Consider the following 18,388-nt stretch of genomic DNA (forward strand, 5'->3'; position numbering starts at 1 on the left):
AGTAGGGCTCTGGGTTATCAGATTGGCTCTCACGGTATTGCAGTGCTTGTGGTCAAGTAACCATTACTTTACTTAATAATAGCCTAACATACAGGAGTGTAATGCTGGCAATTCAGATATGCCAAAGAAAAACCATAAAGTGCTTCCTTTAAGTGAAAATGTATGCATGTTTAGGAAAAAACATAGGAGTCAGTGCTATCAGTAGTTTCAGTCATCCACGGGGGGTCTTGAGATGTATCCCCTGTGCATAAAAGGGGGACTACGGTGTAGTCAGTAGATTGCAGAGTTTACATAGATTAGATGCATCAATCTCCCTGAGCATAAATTACATATAAAATGGTACTAGCATCTATGCTACTTTAAACCACTTTTTAAATTGTGAAGTAAGTACAAGATTGTTTACAAAGCATTCTGGGACCAGATTTGTTCCCAATTATTATTTCTGGAACTTAAATAGCTGAAACTCCAAAGAGCACAATTATATAAAGAAGATATTTTAGCACAACAGGCATGGGTAATAATGTGGGACATAAAAAAAACAACAAGAAACAGCCCTAGCCGGTTGGCTCAGTGAATAGAGTGTTGGCCCAAGACTGAGGGGTAACATTGGTTGCAGGCTCGATCACCAGTTGGGCTGTGAGCAGGAGGCACCCAATCGATGTGATTACATTGATGTTTTTCTCAGTGTATCTCTCCCCCACCCTTCTCTCTCTCAAAAAAAAAAAAAAAAAAAAAAAATCAATGGAAAAATATCCTTGGGTGAGGATTAACAATAACAAAAAAATAACAAGAAACAGATGTGTTAAATGTATATACTGTAGAAGTTTTAAACTTTTGTACAACAATCCACAGTAAGAAATACAATTTTCACCGAAACCGGTTTAGCTCAGTGGTAGAGCGTCCGTCTGCGGACTGAAAGGTCCCAGGTTTGATTCTGGTCAAGGGCATGTACCTTGGTTGCGGGCACATCCCCGGTAGGGGGTGTGCAAGAGGCAGCTGGTCGATGTTTCTAGCTCTCTATCCCTCTCTCCTCCTCTCTGTAAAAAATCAATAAAATATATTTAAAAAAAAAAAGAAATACAATTTTCATAGCGTCCCATTATATACCCACATATAGCAAGTTTCCTGAAACAATATATTTAAGCTCACCACATGGGACATACTATTTTCTATTCTGTGCTATTTTATCTCATTTATTAAATCGTGGTCATGACCTACTAAATCAATTTCACGGTCCATTAATGCGTTGCAACTGCAGTTTGAAAAATACTTTCTTAAAAACCCTTTTATGTCATTAGAGTCTATTAAAGACTGCATTTTCTATCATCCTTTTGAATCTATCAAATGTTTGTTTACCTTAAAATGGAAAAGGCATATTAGGGATGGGAACATATTTGTTTTGCTTATTAGTTCACATACTGAACGCCATTATTTTTAATGCTTACTCTTTATCTTAAAAATATCAGAAAGCATCATGCAATCATTTTAAAAGTACATAAATGTTTTTGGCTGTGCTTGTCTTCTTTAAATGATTTTCTTAACAGCTTTATTGGGGTAAAATTGACATAACATTTTAAATTGCATGTATTTAAAGTATACGATTGGGTATGTTTTGACACAAGTATATCCCCATAAACTCATCACAGAAATCAAGATAATGAACATATAGAGCACCCCAAAAGCTTCTTCGAGTCCTTTGTTTTTCCTCTCCACCTCCACTCCCTTTCCCTCACAACCATTGTATGTTTTCTGTCACAGTGCATTAGTTTTTATTTCCTAGTATTGAGTCATAGAGCATACACTCTTTTATCTAGCTTTTTTCACTCAATGTAATTACTTTGAGATTCATCAATGATGCAGCATATATCAACAGTACATTCCTTTTTATTGCTGAGGAGTATTCCCATTGTATGGATTTACCATTCTTTATTCATTCACTTGTTGAGGGACATGTGTGTGTGTTTCATTTTGGGACTATGACACATCAAGCTGCTATGAACCTGTGTGTACAAGTCTTTGTTTGGGCGTATGCTTTCATTCCCTTTAGGTAAATTACCTAGGAGTGAAATGGCTCTATCATCTGGTAGGTGTGTGTTTAACATTTTAAGAATCGCTGGCTATGTTTAACAGCTCCTGTTGAAGGAGAAGCTACAACAACAGTTCTTATGAAAAGACTTACCAAGGTAGTCATCTTCTTAGTGCCATACTTCTAGTTCAGCTTGCTCTATCAGATGGTGCATCTGGAGGACTCCTGCTTAGGAGACAATGACCTTTGTTTTGAAAATCTATGACATTAGTATGTATTAAGACCCAATGACTGCATTAAGAACTTTATGGCCCCAAACACTGAAAAAAAAATCCTGCACCCAAATATTAAGTCAAAATCATTAAAACAATGCTGATCGTATAATATATAATGATGTTTGTTAAATTATTTCCCCCACAATGACTTTGATTTTTTAAAACAAATACATCAAATCTCTAACTTTATCAACAATCAACTTTCCAGGTGTTTCTTTTTTCGTGGAGCTCTAAGCACCTGGGTGGTCCTGAACAATTCACTTTATAAAATAGGTTCTAACCGATTGCTTTTTCATTTGACTATTACTGTCTTTACCACTACGTTAGGTCCCACTGTGGAACGTTCAGAGCATGGTTCACACCCTTAAGTGGACTTCTTTAATACTTACGATAGTGTAAATTTTTTAAAAATATATTTTATTGATTTTTAACAGAGAGAAAGGGAGAGAGATAAAGAGCTAGAAACGTCAATGAGAGAGAAACATTGACCAGCTGCCTCTTGCACAGCCCCCACCGGGGATGTGCCTGCAACCAATGCACATGCCCCTGACCGGAATCGAACCCGGGACCTTTCGGTCCGCAGACCGACACTCTACCACTGAGCCAAACCGGCTTCGGCTATAGTGTAAAATTTTAAACAATAATTATACATACCTCTCTAAAAATAGATCCAATTGCTTTAATACTTTTGGTGTAAGACTCCCAGTTAAATTACCTTTTTTCCACAAACAGAACAGCATAATAAGAGCGTAGGTTCTAGAGACTGCTGCCTGCTTTTTTAATTGGTTTTGTAACTTATAATCATTTAAGCCTTTTTGCATTTCACATTCCTCATCTTAAAATGGGGCTTAAAATATCATTGTGTGAATTAAATGAGCTACAGAGAGAGAGAGAGAGAGCTCTTAGCCCAATGCTTGCCATATAGTACAAACAGGTAAACATCACTGACTCTAAAATATCAAAGCTAGAGCTTGCTATTGAAATATACTGGGTCTTAAGAATATTTGAAGATGACAAAGACAATAATGAAATACAAACACTATCTGAGAGTTAGAAAACAGAATTTGAAAGTGAAATCTACCAATGTATTGAAATTATTGTCAGAAAAGGAGCTCTCATAGTAAAAGCAATGGATAGTAATTTGGGTGTCTTGAGTATGACAGAAGAGAAATCAGTTAATGACATCTACACTAATAAAAGAGTAAGATGCAAATTGATCATATCTTTGCGACACCCACCAGCCAATCAGGAATGAGTATGCAAAGTAACCCACCAAGTTAATTTGCATGTGCAGGTGCCAACTGGCTAGGGGCAGGGCATTCTGGGCCTCTGGGCAGCGTTGGAAGGTGGAAAGGCAGCTCTGGCTGGAGCGAAGGCAGTGCCAGCAGCCAGGGGAAGGAAGGCCTGTTCTTGCATGAATCTCCGTCCATCGGGCCTCTAGTTGTGTTAACAATAGAACTCTTGACTAAAAGTTAATATGATTCTATATCAAACTGGTTTAAATCTCAAAAATGAGAGTCAGAGGGGAGGGATTGATTGGTTTATGCAGTTGGGAGCTCCAGCAGAATAAGTAGCTTCCGAGCTCACTGAAATTAGGTTCTCAATTACTGTTTTCAGCAATCTGTCTTCTTTTCTTTACCTCTCAGGTCTGCTTTCCTATATCCTACATCCTGCATATGGACAAAGCAGCTCCCTGCTTACATTATGCAGAGTATCCTGATTAAACAAATGCGCTCTCCCCACCTCCAATAGTTGTAGCAAATATCTCGGGAATGACTTGGCTAACTCTCATTGGTTGGATTTGGTCATGTGTCTGTCATTTCACTAATCATATGACTGAGAAGGTGAATTGGCCAGCCTGATGCCACAGTCACGCTTGCAGCCCAAGATTCAAGTGGGATTGCACCATCTTAACCATTGGTACTGAAAGTTGGGGAGAGACAATTTCCCAAATGGAAAAGATGCAGGGGCAGGCTTAAAAAAAAAAAAAAAAAAAAAAAAAAAAAAAAAAAAAAGGCAGATGTCCACTATTCTCATGTTTTGATCTTTCGATTATGTTGCCTGCACTCTGAGGCTAAAGTGGAAATGCCAAGTTATATCTAGCTACAAAGGAGGGCAATTAAAACAGGACCAGAAGAGCCGAAACCGGTTTGGCTCAGTGGTAGAGCGTTGGTCTGCAGACTGAAAGGTCCCAGGTTCGATTCCGGTCAAGGGCATGTACCTTGGTTGCAGGCACATCCCCGGTAGGGGGTGTGCAAGAGGCAGCTGGTCGATGTTTCTCTCTCATTGACGTTTCTAGCTCTCTAGCTCTCTTCCTTTCTCTCTGTTAAAAATCAATAAAATATATTTTTAAAAAAATAAAAAAAATAAAACAGGACCAGAAGAATAGAAGTTAGATGGCTAAGTTTTCATTTTCCATGACCTTTCAGAAAGTAGGACAAATTCTATGTGAATGAGGAAAATAATGTATAAAGTTTCCTTCTATTCTTTTAATATGTAAGAGCCTTTATAAACTCAAGATATTCATTTTAGTCTTCCAAAGGTTTGGTTTATGGTATCTTGCCAGAATTTGTATATTATGGAGTGGTGTGTGTGTCAGGGATATTAAATATTTTATTAATTGAGAAATCCATTTGCTTTTGATTTGTTTCAGTGTATTTTCATTATCGATTAGAGAAGAATTCTTATGGCCCTCTGTTTTAGTCATCCTTTTGACAGGGATAATACATTAAAATGTCCTTAAGTTATTAAGATTTATTCTAAAAAAGCGTATAAAATCTCAAAGCAATTTCTTTTCTCCACCTGACTGTCTGTTTTATTATCCTTTGGTAAAAAAATATTGAAGACTTCAAATCCACTTAGCTCATGATATTCTTCAAAGTTTTCCATAATTGTGCTACCTTTAGAGTTTTATTTTATCATGAAGATAACTGTTGAATTTACCAACATAAGACTTGTACCTTTTTAAAAGTTGATGGATATTTTTTAGCGTGCATTTTTATTTATAGTCTACCTTTTCAAAAAGGATTTGAAGTGCTTATCATGAAGTATATATGCAATAAGGTTAACAAAAAGTAAATTAAACCCAAAACAAGAATAAAAAGCAAATATACTAAATACACCACAAAAGCTAAAATATAGTATGTATAGATATAAGTAAATAGACTGACTTGAGCATAATGCTCTGCGTTTCTCAGAAGCAGGGACAAAACAGTGGCAATTCAGTGGATTACACTGCTGTCATCTAAAAGGTGGATGCCTAATAATTCTTCAAGAACAGAAATTTTTTTTTCTAAAGTGAATTCCTCCTATGAATTCCTTATATGTGAGACATGCAGAATAATGGACAACACAGAAGCAAAATGACTGCTCCTTATAATAATTATTGGTAAAAGCAAACCATAACATTAAAATGTAACTCAATGATATTGATTCTGCTAAGGGGTCTCTAGGCTAATGATATTTAGATAGCATTCTGATGATCTATCTTTCTGATACATAGAATGATTTTGGTGATGCTTATAAAAATGTTTTTTCCTTAGATGTTTCTTAATAGTCTGCTGAGATCTTTGAGTATTGAAATTTGAATATTAAAATCATTGACTAAAGATATGCTTTGAAAACAAGGAAAGTTGGGATTAATATTCTGATATGAAAGTAGAAAATTCTCTGACCAGTGTTCCCACCTTGTAGACAGATTGTTTTCCATATTAGTTAATGTCATTATATACATACTCCATCTTTACATAGAAAAAATTATCTTTCTTTTTATTTATTTTGTTTTTATAAAGAGATTTTTTTAGTCACATAGTTTAAATTGCTGAGGATTTTTCCTCTCTTCTGCTTCAGAGCCTCATAGAGTATTCCCCAACGTCCCAAAGGAAAATTATTTGAATAAGCTTTTGGGGAAAAGATGTATCACTAATATACATATTTAAATTTTTCTGCAAAGATATATTCAGGCTATATTACAAGCAAAATAAAGAGGTTGTATTCTTTTCTGTGTTTTTTTCATTCTTGGATCTGTACAGTTGAAATTTCTCTTGTTGAGAGAGTAGAAGGACCCATGGTATTTTAATAATAGCAATAAAATAAAAACTGTACCAGTATCATTTACTGAGTATCTTCTATATGCAGGTATTATGCTAGACTTTTTACAAGAGTTATTTTATTTAACTTTCACACAATAGGCAGAGCCTATTATTACCCTCATTTTAATGATGAGAAAATGAAACCCAGGCTTCTCTGAACTTACATAACTAACTGCTAAGTGGTAGCATCAGAAATTGAACCGAAATCTTTACTGGCTTTTCACTACTACACAATGTTGCTTGTGAAGGAAATCTGAATCTTTATGCATTGACATTTGAGGTCATTATATCATTTCTTTATCCTGGTATTTATGACAAAAATTTGTCACAGGGTCATACTACTTTGGACTTCTCTTAGATTCTGACTTAAATGTTATTTTTCTTTTTTAAAAAATCTAATTTTTCTAAAATAAAAATCCAACCTAGCGGAAACCGGTTTGGCTCAGTGGATAGAGTGTCGGCCTGCTGATTGAAAGGTCCCGGGTTCGATTCCAGTCAGGGGCATGTACCTTGGTTGCGGGCACATCCCCAGTGGGGGGTGTGCAAGAGGCAACTGATCAATGAATCTCTCTCATAGGTGTTTCTAGCTCTCTATCCCTCTCTCTTCCTCTCTGTAAAAAATAAATAAAATATATATTTTTAAAAATCCAACCTAAACTAGCTCATATTTTTATAGCAGAATAATTGTACGTTAACTTCTATTCTTAGGGTCTTTTTCTAATAATGAGTCTTTATTTTTATTTTTTTAAATATATTTTATTGATATTTTACAGAGAGGAAGAGAGAGGGATAGAGAGTTAGAAACATCGATGAGAGAGAATCATCGATCAGCTGCCTCTTGCACACCTCCTACTGGAGATGTGCCCGCAACCAAGGTACATGCCCTTGACCGGAATCGAACCCGGGACCTTTCAGTCCGCAGGCCGACGCTCTATCCACTGAGCCAAACCGGTTTCGGCTAATAATGAGTCTTTAATATATTGTTGGGAATGAGAACAGAATCATCTTCCAGTCATTATTAAAAGTTGAACCAAATTCTTTGGATCTTAAAAGAACTACTCACCTTGATAGTGACTTTGTAGTCTTCACACTTAGCCTGCCCAATGCTGAAATACAAAATTGGGAAATGGCAAAATACAAAAAACACAAAAATTCCTTGTGGTGCTGTAACTTGGCTTCATTTCTCTCTAATTGCTGTGTTCCCAGTAGCCACCGGCCACATAAGACTATTTATTTTTAAATTTAACTTAATTAGAATTAAATGTAATTTAAAATTCAGTTCCTAAACACATTTCAAATGCTAAGTAGCCACATGTGGCTACTGTATTGGACAGTGCAAATCATAGAACATTGGTATCATCGCAGAAAGTTTCCCAGCAGTGTTGCTCTCCAATGTCCATTTCTCGTGGTCCCCTCTCCCTGCCTGCCTTCGGTCCCTAAAACAATGCTGGCTTCCTCCAAGAATCTCTAGAGATGTTGTCATTTGGAGGGACAACTTACTTCTCAATGATTTCCCACGATATTTGACATGGGGAACGTTTTGTTGGCCCTGTTGATTTCTGTGGTACAGGGAAGCATGCTGACCAGACTGAATTCAGCTTATTAAAATGGCAGGTCCATACAGCCAGCTGGTTTTTATTTGCCAGGTTACATAGGGAGCCAGCATGTTAGGTGGCCATTATCAGAAGTATTTACAGACTGTTTTGTTGAATTGCTTCACAGACTATTCTGATTCCTGGTGGACTTATTATTCCTAATGATGTTGCCATCAAACCTAACAGTCTCTTTAAGCCCTTATAACAGATTGGCCATTTTATTGACATGTTCCATAAAGTGGCTGCTGCCTTCTATGAGTTGGTCTGTATTATTTTGAAGGAAAGAAAAATTGTGTACATCTGATTCTTTTAGCGTATTCTGGTTGGTTTTGATTTCTGTTAAAAGAAAAAGATATGTATTTTCTTGTCTTTTCATTTGTGGGTTCTAAAATAATCTGGGGACATGGACATTTTGATATAGTACAATGTGGTGCACTCAGCTTGTGAAGGATATATCAGTACTGTATTGGTCTTGAGCACTCCCATATTATCTGGGTAAATTTCTTTGGTTTATTTTTTCCATAGTGATATTTCACAATAAGTTCCTGTGGAAATTTGGTGAATATGTTACCAATAATATTCTGTTGCTTTAGTATATAGAATAGCACACTGTTTTTGTACATCTTTGTGTACAAAAGTTTTCAATAGTTACTAGTTTTCTTTCTCCAAATGAGCTAAGCAGTGCAGTAGTTACTAATGTCAGGTTTGAACTCACCATAAGAAAGAGGCAAATGCTTTTCTTCTCTCAGCTGTTCAAATAATCTGACTGGGAGAACAGATCTCTCTGTTCAGAATGTTCCTGGTCACTGGACACTTCATAACTGAGGCCTTGTGTTAACCACTATTGTTCCAGATTCAAGGACTTAAGGCCATTTCCCAAGTTCAAAAAAGTTGTGATCAGTATTAGTAAAGCATTGGTAGTTGTGAAGCAAAGTGATAGGATACAGCGGTAATAAATTATATTAATCCCCACTTTTGTGTAACTTTGAACTTTTTTAAATAGTAGAGAAATATCACAAGTTATTTGTGTTTGTGCTATTGAGTTGTATGAGCCCCTTATGTGTTTTAGAAATTAACCCCTTATCATATACATGGTTTCCAAATATTTTATTCCCATTTGTATTGCTCTTTTCATTCTGTTGATTGTTTCCTTTCCTGTGCAGAAGCTCTTTACTTTGATATAGTCCCACTTGTATATTTTTGTTTTTGTTGATGTGTTTTTGGTGTTATGTCCAGGAAATCATTGCTAAGTGCAGTGTGAAAAATGGGCAAAGAACTTGAATGATGTTTCTCCAAAGAAGACATACAGATGGCCAAAAGGTATATGAAGAAAATGCCCAACATCATTAACTATCAGGAAAGCACAAATCAAAACTATGATATATCACTGCATACTTCTTAGGTTGGCTATTATTAAAAGATAAAATATAAGTAAGTGTTGGCAAAGTTGTGGAGAAATTGGAACCCTTGTACACCCTTGCTGGAAAGGCTGGTGGAAATATAAATGGTGCAGCAGCTATGGAAAACAGTATAGAGGTTCCTCATAAAATTGAAAATAGAACTGCCATATGATCCTGCTATCTCACTTCTGGGTATATTTTCAAAAGAATTGAATTCAGTATCTTGAAGAGATATCAATACTCCTATGTTCAGTGCAGCATTATACATAATAAGTAAGACTTGGAAATAATCCAAATGTAAATGACCGATGAATAGATAAAGACAATGTGGGATATACATACGAAGGAGTATTATTCAGCCTTAAAAAAGAAGGAAATCCTGCCCTTTATGGCAACGTAGATGAACCTAGAAGACATTAAGTAAATAAGCCAGTCACAAAAAAGACAGACTGCATGATTCCACTTATATGAGAAATCACGCAGCCAAACTAATAGAAACCGAGAACACAATAGTGGTTGCCAGGAGCTGAGGGAAGAGGAAATAGGGAGTTGTTATTTAATGGGTATTAAGTTTCAGTTATGCTAGATGAATAAGTTCTAAAGATATGCTGTAAACATAGTGCCCATAGTTAAGAGTACAGTGTTATATTGTGTACTTCAAAATTTGCTAAGATGGTAGAGTTCATGTTAAGTGTTCTTATCACAAACACCAAAACCGAAAACAACCAAAAAACCCACAAAGGAACACAAGACAACACTTAGAGATATTGGATATGTGTACTATGTTGACTATGGCAATAGTATCACAGATGTTTGTCTATCTCCAAACTCATCAAATTGCACACATTATATATGTACAATTCTTTGTATATCAATTATACTTTAATAAAGGTGTTAAAGTTTATTTTAATTTTTTAAAGTGTTGTGAGCTCTTTGGATAAATTTAATACAGTTGTTTTTGCTGTTAATAATAAGGCATCTTACTAAAATTAAATTTTGCTCTAAGATTCACTAGAAGCTCTTTGGGAGGAATGTCAGAAGTTTAATAAACCAAAAGTAGGAAATTTTCTACTTTATTTAAAGGTAGTAAAAAGTTACTCTTCCACACCCAGTTTTGATACATCGCAAGGTCAGCAAGATGATACTGTTTTATAAAACAAATACAGTGTAATATCATCTTACATATTTTTATTTCCTTAATCACTAGGTTATTTCCCTATTATTTTGCCTTGACCAGTCTTGGTGTGTAGGACAAGCATGTACCTTGGTTATCAGTTTTGGAAACTATTTCCCTGACTTTTGATTATTATTTTTAAAATCACATCACAGCATACACATTGCTGAACAGCAAGAAACTCATTAGAGAAAATAGCTCTAAGGAATAAAAGACTGTCATTTCTCTAGATGCTTTTTTTGGTAGCATTGATTCCACTGAAATTCTATTTTGATCCCCTCATTCAATAGCAATAATAATGTTTTCCTGACTATCACAGCTTGAAACACATACATGATTCTTTCTCTCCCTCCCTCCCTCCCTCCTTCTCTCTCTCTCTCTCTCTCTCTCTCTCTCTCTCTCTCTCTCTCTCTCTCTCACACACACACACACACACACACACACTGATTCCACTGAAATTCTATTTTGATCCCTTCATTCAATAGCAATAATAATGTTTTCCTGATGATCACAGCTTGAAATACACACCTGCACACCTGACTAACACACATATACACAATACACACACACACACACACACACACACACACACACACACACATTGATTGCACTGAAATTCTATTTTGATCCCTTTATTTAATAGCAATAATAATGTTTTCCTGATTACCACAACTTGAAACACACACCTACACACCTAACATTCATACACACGCATACACACACACACACACACACACACACACACACACACACACACACACACACACACACACACACACACACACACACACCCCAAGCTGCCCGTCTGTCTGGAGGCCGTGGCGGACGCCTGATTGGCGGGCTGTGTTTATTCTGTGACCAGATTCCTCCTGAGAGGAGGCACGCCATGCCCGCCCGCAGCCCATTGGCCGGCGCCGCGCTGGGCCCGCCCTCGCTCTCTCCGGGCTCGCACCGCGGCCAAGTGCGCGCGGAGCCCCGGACCAGCCCGATCTACATCCATTCATGAATCCGTGACGTCAGCAAGCCTGCGGGCTCCTGCGCGGTGGGCTGCTCGGACCGTGCGGGTGGAATTCCCCTCCCCCTTACCTCTCTCATCCTGCAAGGCTTTTTACATTAGCCTTTCCTCTTTTTGATGCAAGAAGATGGAACGACATGTGTAGGAATTCTTCATTGTTGTGAGTATCGCACTCTCTTTTTTCTTCTCTGTTTCCTCGCATGCATTATACAGGGACAGATGGAGACTGTATGTGCGGTTTGGGGCGATTAAGAAGCTGCTATGATCGAGGGAGACAAGGTGAGAGAGACAGACCGAGGGAGACAGAGAGAGAAATCTGAAACCCCGTTAGCGCTAGCCGTGTCCCACACTGACAGCTGGCTCTCCTAGGCTGGTCTGCCTGCGAGACGTGGACATTTTTCATGTAGGGTTCTGCACGTTACCTCTGGATGCTGGCCTGGCTTCCCTCGCAGAGAGATGCGTTTCTCGGAGAGAGGATGGGGATGGCATTGGAGGGAAAGCCCGGAGCCCATACCAGAAAGGTGCTGGGAACAGCCCGGCCGGCTAGAAAGAGCAGGATGGAGCCCACTGAGCACTGGTCTGCCTTCCTGCTGTCCTCTCTGTTGTTTCTCACCCTTCACCTTGCCTTTGTTTCATAATTGTGCGGCAACTGACATATCTTGGGATTGCAATTTGGGGAAGAGAAATACTTGTCCAACCATTTTTCACCCCCCTCAAAGCTTTTATTATGGGATCTGGAGTGGTGTATGTATACATATTGGTAGCTCTTCGTGTCCCCCTGTACCTTTTATTTATATGTTCAAATACCTAAAGCCTGCACCAGAGGCAAAAGGGCTATTACCCTTCAATTCTGATTTTGTACTATCCTTTCTTGAAAACCAAGAAATGGTTTCTCAATACGTTCCATAATTATATCGTGTAGAAATGCACGTGACTATTTTTCCCCCCAAGATACTAAAAATGGTTTGCTCCATGGTGTTTGGGAAACATGGAAAAGTTCTGATGTGTTGTTCAGTGTGTTAAGTTGGTTTGATAGTTTGCTTGGAGTGTGTTAGCAGGAAGTTAGTGTTGGTGATTGAGTTTGTTTTCCAAGGCTCTGGCTTATTCTGGTGAAAATTGCGATAGTAAAGAAGAGAGAGGTGACATTGTGACATGTTCTGCCTTTGGGCAGCTCCTCAACGCGATTAATCTAATAGCCTTTTCCAAAATGCCTCACTTAGAGCAATTTATGTTCTAGCCTGTGGCAGGGACCTCACTGTCTCTTCTAGTGAGAGAGGAAGCAAAATGTCTTATCATCCAACCTCGTCATGTTTACCTTGAATGAGCAATACTTAGTTTTGAGAATTTCATATTCTAATCTTTTCTCGTGAAACAAGGCTTCTAAATTATGGCTCTGATGATATCTTTGGAATTTTCTTATGGGGGAATCTTCCAACTGTAAGCTCATTTCATTTCAAAATCACCTGAGGGTATAGAATTCTCTTTTGCTTCACATCTTGGCAGTGCCCTCACTCACTGTGTTTTTCTGGGTGCAATTAAACTCACTAGCGTTATATGAGGGAGAACTTCTGCCTGATTCTGAACCAGATCTTTGTCCTATATTCAGACAAGTATGGTTTCCTATTTTGCTATTTTTTTTTAATGGGCTGGGTAAAACAAATGATATTGTTTCCTATATTTGTAAACATCTAGATTTATTTCAGTTTTTTATGTGTACCTCCAGAGACTTTGTTGAAAGAAGCAATTTTAAAGTTAGTTTAAATTATTGAAATATATTAACTCACTGCCAGATGAAAAGACTGAATTCTTAGAATTTAAAAATAATTTGTTTAATAATCAATCTCCTCTTAAGAAATGTTGATCAGACTCTGTTTTTTTATATATATATTTTGCCAAGAGAGAGTTTTATTTTGTGTAAGAAATGTAGTCTGCACTATAGATTTAGTAAAGTAAAACTATTTCTTTAAGGTCAAGAACAGCTATAGAATCTCCCTCTCTTCCACTCCTAGTGTCTGTATTTTAGTTTATATTTATTTTCATGTATAGTGTACTTGTAGGGGAAAAAACAATAACTCTTAATTGTTTAATATCAAACAATAAAATCCTGTGTACCAGTGAGTGTCAATAGATGGCTTTCTGTTTAAAAATTGAAGCTGCTCCAGAAGTAGGAATTAATTTATTTTGTAAACAAAGTCAGTCAAGCCAGAGCCATGTCATGGGGAACTGTCAAAAGAATGGTTCCTAAGGGCCGGAGGCCACATCCACTGTATATGACGAAACAACCAATCTCTGGATGGCAGAACCGGTCAGTTGGGTTTACACTGTCTACCTACTCTCCCTCTACACGCTGCAGCCGAATTAATTACTTGGGGGGTTGAATGAATCGAGATAGCCAACATGACCAATCTGCCAGGTGACAGCCTGACTCTAGCAATTTTAATTAAAATCAACAGCATTCTCCCAAGAACACTCTTTTACTTAAAAAAAAAAAAAATTAAGATATCACATTTTTGCTCTTTGTTGGGTGTTATTCCTTAAGGATATTGAGGAAAGATTTAGAAGATGCCACCTTTCCCCATAAGGACTCTAGAAGGTAAGTTACCACAAGAGATGTAGTGTTATAGTGTTGTGGTTCAGAAACTGGTCTCTGCAAACAGACTTTACCTGGGAGACGGATGCTCACTTGCTCTCTCCCCTCTCCTTTCTCCCCTCTCCCCTTTTCTCCCCTCTCTTCTCCCCTCTCTCCCTCTCCCTCTCCCTCTCCCTCTCCCTCTCCCTCTCCCTCTCCCTCTCACTCTCCCTCTCCCTCTCCCTCTCCCTCTCCCTCTCCTTCTCCCTCTCCCTCTCCCTCTCTCTCCAACATTCTCATCATTGCAGACAGAAACCCCATACACATTAGCAGTCACTCCTCATTTCCCCTCAGCATCCCAGCCCTAGGCAACCACTAATCTGCTTTCTCTATACATAGACTCACCTATTCTAATACTCTAATCATTTCATGTAAATAAAATTACACATATGTTTTTTTTATAACTGGCTTCTTTTGCTTAGTATGTGGTTTTAAAAGTTCATCCACATTATAGAATATATCAGTGCTTCATTCCTTTCTATTACTGAATAATATTCATTTACAAATATACCACATTTTTTATTTATCCAATCAATTGATGGACATTTGACTTGTTTCCACTTTTTGCCTGTTATGAATAGTGCTGCTCTAAATTTATGAACAAATTTTTATGTGAAAATACATTTTTCTTTCTCTTGATTGCTGGGTCATCTGATAACTATACATTTTCAGGAAATGTGCTTATTGGCCATCTGTATTTCTTCTTTGGAGAAATATTGATTCAGGTCTTTTACCCATTTACAAAATTAGGTTATTAATCTTATTATTATTAAGTTTAAGCATTCTTTATATATTCTAGGTACAAATTTTTAAATCAAATATATAGCTTGAAAATACCTTATTTTATTCTGTAAGTTGTCTTTTTTACTTTCTTGATATGTTTGTAGCTCAGAAATTTTAATTTATCTATTTTTTGTTGTTGTTGCATGTGTTTTTGATGTCGTATCTAAGAAGGCTTTGACTAGCCCAAAGTTATGAAGATTTACTCCTATGGTTTTTTTTCTATGAGTTTTATCTTTTACATTTTAGTCTATAATCCATGAGTTCACTTTTATGCATGGATTCAATTTCATTCTTTTGAAGGAGGATATCCATCCATTTCCAGCAATAATTGTTTTTAAAAAAACTGTTCTTCCTCCACCTTGACCCCTAACCCCTATTGAATTGTCTTGTTACCCTACCAGGGAACTTAAAAAAAATACTGATGCCATGCTCCCACCTCCAGAGATTCATGTCAATTGGTCTGTGATGGACCCAGACACCTGCATTTAAAAAATAAATATATATTTTATTAATTTTTACAGAGAGGAAGGGAGAGGGATAGAGAGTTAGAAACATTGATGAGAGGGGAACATCGATCAGCTGCCTCCTGCACACCCCCCACTGGGGATGTGCCAGCAACCAAGGTACATGCCCTTGATTGGAATGGAACCTGGGACCCTTCAGTCCGCAGGCCGACGCTCTATCCACTGAGCCAAACCAGTCAGGGCCACCTGCATTTTTTAAAAAGCTCCCCAGGTAATTCTGATATGCAGCCATGGTTGAAAACTATTGGCATGGACAAAGGGCTAGTCTTAAAAAAGAAGAGGAGAGAGGATGGCTGAATACATGGAATTCTGATATGGGAATGAGAGAAGAGAAGAAAATTAAGAAGGTTCATACCAGAAAGCATGGATTTTCTTGCTCAGTAGGAATTAGTCATTTTTAAAGAGTGAGGGCATCACTGGAGGTTAGTAAAATATGTTAAATTGATGGTTCTCTGATGGAGAACCACCAGAGTAGACAAGGTGCTTACATTTATTAAGCACCTTCTACATGCCTATAAAACTGCTAAGAGCTTTCACATACATCATTTCATTTAAAATATAACTCATGAATATGTAGTAGGTACTATTACCCTCATTTCACAGATAAGAAAGTAGGTTCAGAAAGGATCTGACTCAGCCAAAGATACCAGGTAGTACACATTATACCCCATTTTCAAATTCTTCTCTAATTTTTAATCCCATTCCTTCTGTTTATCGTGGATTTTGAGAATTATTGAGTCCTAACCAAAAATTGTTACTGGTCCAGTCATTAGCATGAATCTTAGATTTTCTCTAGAAGTGCTCTGACTGAACAAAGAGTAAGATAATTTTGATTGTGGGGATAATATAGGGATAAGGGTTGACACAGTAGGTATAGTGGAACTTAAGAGAGTGGGGGTAAAAGAAGTATATCATGTGATATTTCATCATGGATCCCCGGCTGGCTATACTCTGCCTAGGTGCAGCTGGCAGGAAAAATTCTAGGAGGATGGAAGGCCCATATACTAGGCATGCAAGAATGACTAAAGGAACTGGTGTGGAGACCATGATGCAAAAGAGGATAGATCAAATAGAATTTGCAGGTGTAGAAGTGTTGGCATTCACTTAATCAACACATATTTATTGAGAACTTACTATGTGTTCTAGGTACTGGGCACACAGCAGTGGAGGGGGGGAAAAACAGACAAAAATTCTTGCCCTCTTAAGCTTATTTTATTGGCAAAGACAAACAAACAATAAATAAATTATGTTTAGACGGTGATAAATGTTAAGGAGAAAAATAAAAGTGGGAGGGAATCAAGAGTGCTGGAGATGCAGTGAAGTAAAAAAGGGACTTTTTCATTGTATAGTCTTTGTATAGTAAAGAAATTAAGGAACCATCTAACTCTGGGGCTGGTGGTTGACAAAGTCAGGCATTTTGGACATAGAGTGTCTTCTAAGTACCGAAACTCAAGGTTAGCATTGACTTTTTGTTCACCACTTTATACCCCAAGCCTGCCAGGTTAGACACTCTGAAACTTTGGTTTATTGTGTGACACCATTTGTGGGGATTAGTGCATTTCCCATTGGTGGAGGCCAGGGCAAGGTTGATGTTTGGGAGACTTTTTGAAACTCTGCTTGCTGCCCTCTTAGCGGATCCTTCTCAGTATGTTTGTGGATGTGTGTGTGTGTGGAGGTGTCCCTCATAATGTCACCACTGAGAATCACTGCATCGTGAGTGATAGTCAATGAGGGCATGTGTCTAGTTCCCACATGAATTGGGCAGAGAACCACCAGAGTAGACAATATAGAAGACACTTAAATTTATTTTGCTTTTTACACTTCAGCAGGAGATTCACATGTGGCACTTTTAACAGAGGGTAAATTGTAAAATAAAGTTTTAAGTAATGAAGCTCTATTATACAACCATTTACCTGCCTTTATTCTTTATCGAGAAGATGACTTATATTAATAATGGATAAATTCAGCACGTTGTCTGTTTACTTTCTGTAAGCACAATGGTGCAATGAGGAAAGATCTGGACTAAGCTATAAGGGCCCATGGAGTAGTCTCAGGGCACCCTTGGCAAGACAATTCTCTTTCCTCAGCTTGGGGGGGGGGGTGTTTTGTTTTGTTTTAATATATTTTATGGATTTTTTTTTTTTAACAGAGAGGAAGAGAGAGGGATAGAGAGTTAGAAACATCAGATGAGAGAGAAACATTGACCAGCTGCCTCCTGCACACCCCCTACTGGGGTTGTGCCCGCAACCAAGGTACATGCCCTTGACCAGAATCAAACCCGGGATCCCTCAGTCTGCAGGCCGATGCTCTATCCACTGAGCCAAACCGGTTTCGGCACTGCTTCTGTTTTAATATATGAGATAAAGATATTGTTTTTTTCATGATCTCCAATGTCCTTTCTAATTCTCAAAATCTGGTTATTACCAAAGTAAATAGGCAAGTGACAATTTCTAAGACAACATGATTAAAAGCTATTTTACTCCACTTTTTTCATAGTATCCTTGTGGAAGTTCAACCCTCACGGTGCTGCTGTAGTTGAAAAGGCGGAGAAAGTGTCAGAAGGGTCAGGAGATATCGGGGTGAGACATAAAAAGCTTAAAGCACTTTCCGAAGTGCCTAGGGACTTCCTCATCAGCAGGAAATAGTCCTGATGAGATCTTAGGCATGCCCATTATAAATGTCATCTGTCCTGGCCGTTGTTCTTTGTAGTCAAGAGAGCTTTCATTCGATGAGTGATTTGGGAGTCTGGACTACCACGGGACGTGGCAACAGATAATCTATCTAATAACCTCCGTTTGGCTATCTGTTGTAGACTTTTCCTTGACCTGACTTTTATTAGTGCTACTAAAAAACAAAATTCATCACATTGGCTCTTT

General features: G+C 37.7%; 1 protein-coding gene across 4 annotated transcripts in view; it reads left to right on the forward strand.

Annotated features, from left to right (window-relative positions):
• The window catches only part of MAP3K13 (mitogen-activated protein kinase kinase kinase 13), a 141,068-nt gene that overhangs the window by 49,874 nt on the left and 72,806 nt on the right, over window positions 1-18,388 (forward strand). Inside the window, exon 1 of one of the 4 annotated variants that reach the window (XM_084872534.1) lies at window positions 11,545-11,736. The exons of the other annotated variants lie outside the window; for them this stretch is intronic. The gene's annotated coding sequence lies outside the window, so the exon portion shown is untranslated. Of the gene's footprint in view, window positions 1-11,544; window positions 11,737-18,388 lie in introns of those variants that run through there. 4 annotated transcript variants of the gene reach the window in all.

Source organism: Pipistrellus hanaki, assembly GCF_964339955.1.
Source record: "Pipistrellus hanaki genome assembly, chromosome: 2".
Classification (NCBI taxonomy): domain Eukaryota; kingdom Metazoa; phylum Chordata; class Mammalia; order Chiroptera; family Vespertilionidae; genus Pipistrellus; species Pipistrellus hanaki.